Genomic DNA, 6,146 nt, shown 5'->3' on the forward strand with positions numbered 1-6,146 from the left:
CCCTTTGGTCAGGGAGCAAGTCCAGGAAATCAGACACTCGCTAGCAGAGTGTTCAGAAGGTTGGTTTGTTCTTATTTTTTTTTGTGCAAGGACATTGAGAGATCTCAGCCCTCCAGATACAGGGGCTGTGAACATCTTTCCCCATCACCATCCCTTTACCCCACCCTAGAATAACTCAGAGTAAAAAAGAGGCTTTGACCAATTTAAATTCTACCACAGTGGAATAGGTGCCACAAAAGTGGGACTTATAGAAAAAGTTCAGATACTCAGATAAACTTCAGTAGTTCTACAATTCCACCTTCCAAAAAAACAAAAGCCACTGAAAACTTCCAAAATAACAGAGGTTTTTCCCATGATTCCACTAAACAAAAAGTATTTAATATAGTCATAAGTTCCTATGGGATCATCACCAATAATGACATTTTAACTTTTTGATGTACTTTATCATGATGCATTAAACTGACTCATCCAACTACAGAAGTGTGTTTTCGTTATTTGCTAAAGGATTACCCCAGTTCAGCCCCACATCAACCAGAGTTTGCTTAATGAAGTAACAGTGTATCTGATTAATTTCACTTTTTGCTTAAGTAATTCTTGGGAGGTGCAAATCTCTTCCTCTTTGATCCCCAAATATCTCAGCTTTACAGAGCTGAGGGAGACTACAGACTGTTTGTAGGAGGAGGAACCCCTGGATCAGATGCTCTGGACAAGGAGGCATGTCAGACCTCCAAAGAGGAGGTCTCCAGGGTGGGGTGGAGGGTGAGGACCAGGTGCAGGTACCCAGGTGCAGAACTCTCCATGACAGAGTGCCACTGCCCCCTGAGGGCTGACTGTAGGAAGAGAAGGAGCACACAGAAACAAGGATTTCCATGGGCCTCAGAGACCCTGCTGAATTATCTCATTAATGAAGCAATTTCATTGCGCTGGAAAAAAAAAATTGATAATCAGTGGATTTTCCAGTATTTCAGAATGGTGCAATGACCATGGTGGTCTCCTCGTATCTGTGTCACTATCAGAGAGAGGGGCACCGATAAAAACCTCAATTGTCTATGCAGCTATCTGATTTTACAGACTTCTAAAGGTATTTCTTTGATAAATAAGTCAAATTCTGTTGGGATTAGCCACAGGTTAAAAAACCATTAGAGTAGGATACACATGCATAGGGAATAAGAGCTCCTAAATCTTGATGAAAAAAAAAAAAAAAAAAAAAAAAAAAAAAAAAAAAAAAAAAAAAAAAAAGAGGAGAAAAAAAATGACAGTTCCTCAGAAATTTATTTTTTCAAAATAATCCTAACTGTTTTCCTAAAGAAAACAGAGTTCACAAAATAAGGCTTCTTGGAATACTGACACAATTATAAGGCTACAACAGTTACCTTTCAATTAGCAGCCAATACCTGATTCTCTGACAGTTAAGAGAGGCAGGGGATTTTGCCCTCAGTGCCTGACCAAATTACAAATACCCCATGAGACTCAGACAGAAAACAGCAAAAACAGAGAAAACTCAAAACAGCTGCAGACTGAATGGAGCTGACTTCCATTTCCTAATGCATAATCAACGACCTCTGCAGCTAACCCCAAGTATCATAAAATCACAGAATGGCTTGGGTTCAACCAGAATACATGTTTTTCTGACTTTTTTCACCCTCATTTCTTCCTGACATATTGCTTTAACACAGTTGACACATTATAAATTAAATTCTGGTGTAATATTATCCTCAATACATTATATGCATCATTATGCAGATTCCAGTAATGGTTCCACAGTAAAGCCCAAGGTGAAATTTGCAGATAAAACTTGCTTAAACTTGCCATGTTTCACAATGGACTAATGAATGCGGCTGTGCAGATGCCATTTTCCAGCACAACTCATTACAAAACAGAGGGTAACTTCTGCAAGCAAAGCATTCACAAAGCACTTGAAAAATACAGTCCCATCCACTCTGATCCCCATCAAACTTCTCAGTCCCAGTTCTGCTTCTCAACTGCCACAATTTTCTAACAGGAAAAAGCCAAACACACACACAAAATAAAACAACAAAAGAGGAAAAACAAGAACAAAACACAAAGAAAGAACATAAACACACCCTTAAGAAAAAAACCAAAGTGAGTTGGGAAATAATCTTAACAGCAGGGAACTTGTATTGCTCTACCACATGGGTGACTGGCAGTGGGGTGGAATGCTGAAGGAAAAATGTCCCCACACCCAACATTTAAATCATGGATGTGCTGCAGTGAGTCTTGTCATTCTGACTAGGGCATGAGAGTGCTACATTTGTGCAGTGGTTTCCACTACATTTTAGATTTAGGGGTGTATAGCTGCCTTCAAATAAAAACCTTAAGCACTGAAGATGGAAAAGGATGCATTGCAAAGGTACAGAGCCTGGTTCATTTCACAGAAGTACTGCAAAACCTTCTTTAATTTCTACTTGTTACAAAGCAAAGGAAATGCTTTTGATGGTCAAATTGGGCAGGGACAGTAACCCATAATTAGACTCTTATAAAGACATTTTTTCCTCATTGGGTTTATGTAATGATTTGTTTGTTTTATAGCTGAAGGTCTCATGTAAAATTTAATTACTTTTATGATATTGTGGGATTTTTTTTTTTAGAGACTAAATAATTCAAATTTTTGTCCCTAATTTCATGAGCAACATTTTTTTACCACACCTACCTTTACAGCTTTGTTTTTACCCCTAAGGTAAACTCAGCCTGATATTTACATCAACACCCTTGGATTCAAAGCACGTAAGGCATGAATCATAATCTCTGTGGAATTCTCAACAGAAGTTCTGGTTTGTGTGACATTATACAACTCTTAGCTGACTTAACTGTGATGGTCAGCAATGCAATAACCAGTTCAGCAAACATAAAACAACCACAACCAAAAATTCCACCACCTGGATGCGCTGTTGACCTTCACTACAACCATGGATAAAAAAAGTGTAATAGTCAAAAACACATTGCCATGATTACAAACCCACAAAAACTACAGAAGGAAAGATGGGGTACCTGAAAAATAATTAATAATTGATTCTTTATAATTTATATTACAGATATATTTATAATGATAATAATGTACAAAGCTTATAGTTTGCAACAGAATGTGCTCCCACGTGTCTCCCTTATTACTAACCCAAACTCTGATGTATTTTGCCCTGAGATTGAAAAGTGCCTCTGTTAGATATATTTGGAGGAAATAAGCTTGTACCAAATACCATTTCATAGCAAGTCTGCTAAATGCAGCAGTCTGCTCTAGCTCAAGGCCTTGCTGTACAGAATTTGAAAATTATGAATGCAGCAGGTGATGCCGTGTTGAGGAGTGGACTGAGGGTCACTGCAGTGTCATGTAAGAGAGCACTGCTCCCTTTAAAGGATTTGAAAAATGTAACAGGTATGAAAAAGCATCCAGGTATGTGTGTCAGTACTCCAGCTCCTGCAGTAGGTTTTTTCCTAAGGAGAAAACAATACAGGCTCCCCTTGCTTATATGGAGCCTAGGGAGATAATCAGCATTTCCCTTCCTACCAGCCCTGATCACAAAGATGTGAAACAAGCTAACACTTCTTAAAAACATTGGCATACCTTTGTATAAATCAATTGTTCTATCAATTCATCAGCTTCTACTTTACATGTCCACCAGTAAGTTAGCCTAATCATTCTCAAGGTTTTCATAGACTTCACAAAACTCTTAAACATACTTTTTATATTCAGCTTCAGTTTATTTCTTAATAATATTCCTTCATATATTTGTTCTCACACCACCATTGGCCTTCTAGCTTTATCTCCCTTCTCTAGGTTACTTTCATGTAGAACAGAGGTCCATTCTCAATTGTTTCTCTGACAAACAAATTAACCTACAGTCATCTAGTGTCCTCTCAAATGGCTGGTTTTCCCTTTCCCACACATACTCCTTCATCCATGCATCTGCTGAGAGTTAATTTTCCTCAAATATGGGTGACATGCCAACATATAACTGCTCTACATAAAACCCTACCAGAACTTCATTCAACAGTATTTCCCTTTATCCACTGGAAATGTTTCAGACTCCAACACCTCTAGATCTCCTTACCTTTTTCAAATCCAAGTGATATCAATACCAAGTTCTGATTAAACACTGCTTTCTGTATTTGTTTTTCTTCCTTTTGAGGTGTTCAAAGTGCCTCAACCAGCAATTGAACACAAATGTGTGATTAAAAGTCTAGCCTGGTGTAATATTTGCCACATCAAAAGCAACAGAGTTAGCAATAATTCTGTCTCAGTTTAAGATTTTTAGATGTGGCTCTAGATAAATTTTTCGTTTACTGGAGTTGATAGACTCTAAAGATTTTGTACTGAACTAAAAAAAAGTAAAGCTCAACATAACAACATTGCTTAGCTATGAACAAATTTGGAGATATTGGAGAAAAGGAAAAATTTCTTCAACCATTCTATTTCAGGGTACAGCACCCTTAAGAAAACACCACAAGCTTTTGTTCTGTGCTCCTGCATTTTCCCAGACAATGCTTTTTCTAGGACACTGAGACCTTTACTAAGACTTCTGCTCCACAGAACTGGCTTAAACACGCTCAGCAGCAGGCCACAAGTGGTTTGCCATCTCTGCTACCTCTTCACAAGGTTCTGCTCCCTCCTTTGCCCTGGATTTCCTGTTCATCTGCTGCTGCCCTAACAAGGAAGCACACCTTTTACCTTCACGGCATTATGGTGATTGCATTTTAAGTTTCATTCCTCTTAGAATCACTGCAGATACAGTAAGACCTGTGTTAGGGAAGTGACTGGAGATGCTGTCAGAAGATCTGCTGCTACACAGCAGGTTGCCTTTGACACTGCAAGAGCAGACAAAAAAAGTAGGTATTTTCATAGGAAGTCACTGTTTTCTTATTATCCCATTGGCTATTTTATGTTGTTCATTCACTATCTCGAGATTCAAAAATCCACAACAGGAATTATTATAAAAATCTTCCAAAGTATTTTCTTTTAAAAATATAAGAATTAACTGTTTCCTGATCAACAACAGCATCAGCAAGAAGTGAATTTACAAAATCTTGGCTGGAAGCACTTAGCTGAAAAGAAGATTCAGCTAGAGTTTATCAGCTACATAGAACATGGTCATCATCTCCAGAGGAAAAGGAACACATATTACTGTGAATGCCAAATGATTCTTCTCTGTGGCAATCTAGAAACCCCACAAAAGGAAGACAACTTTACCTGTAATACCTGTTGATGTGAGTAGATGGTCAGGCAGATGCAGGCATTGTGCTCTTTTTTCCAGGGTAATCACAGTTGATCAGATCAGAGGCTGAAGTACCTGGTTAATTCACTCAGTCCAGCTTAAAACCAAGAAGTTTTACCAACTCTTTTAAAAATTATTCTGCTGTAGGGACAATTAAGGCAAGGTGATTGTGATTCCAGCGTGAGTCAGTTGAATTCACCAGCACAACTTCCAACTCTTACTAAGATAGCAAAAACCACAGTTCTTGACTGTGAAAACTTGGTCACTTCCCATTTCTCAGCTGAAATGGGTTTTCTACATTTTTAAGATTCTTTAAGAAGTAACTGGTATTATCTTGCTCATCCTCCCCTTGATTAGGTGGTCTGTAGTAAGCCATTAATATAAGGTTTTCTTTCTTGGCTCAGCCCCTGATTTGATTTTCACCTGCAAGCTATCAACCTAGTTGTCTCTGACAAGTGGACTTAAGAAAAACTGTGAAGAGAATGTGAGCAAAACTAGTATTTCTTAAAAGAGAAACACAGAAAATGTATTAAGAATCATACCCATCCATAAGCCCTTAAATACTTTCATAAGACAAATCTCCTATCCTCAGTTTTAAATGCAGAATTGGTACATTCACCTCAACGTAAAAGCCATAAAAGGAACAGTGCTTGTCTACCACTGTTCTGCATTACATATTTTCCACCTGCATCATTCAGTACTTTTCTCTGGGCTTTTTGCAAAGTGAGGTGAATCCCATCCCATAGCACAGCAGAATCTGACATTATTTTATTAATTCACATTCATAAGCTGTGCCTACCTTGACTATTGATGTTTCTAAAATACATAGACACAAATTCCTTCAACAAAGGTCTGTGTGAATTACAAACTGAAGTGTAAGTAAAAAATATCTAAATCAAACCCTTCAAAGGAGCCTTC

This window comes from Parus major, chromosome 5 (genome assembly GCF_001522545.3).
Source record: "Parus major isolate Abel chromosome 5, Parus_major1.1, whole genome shotgun sequence".
Classification (NCBI taxonomy): domain Eukaryota; kingdom Metazoa; phylum Chordata; class Aves; order Passeriformes; family Paridae; genus Parus; species Parus major.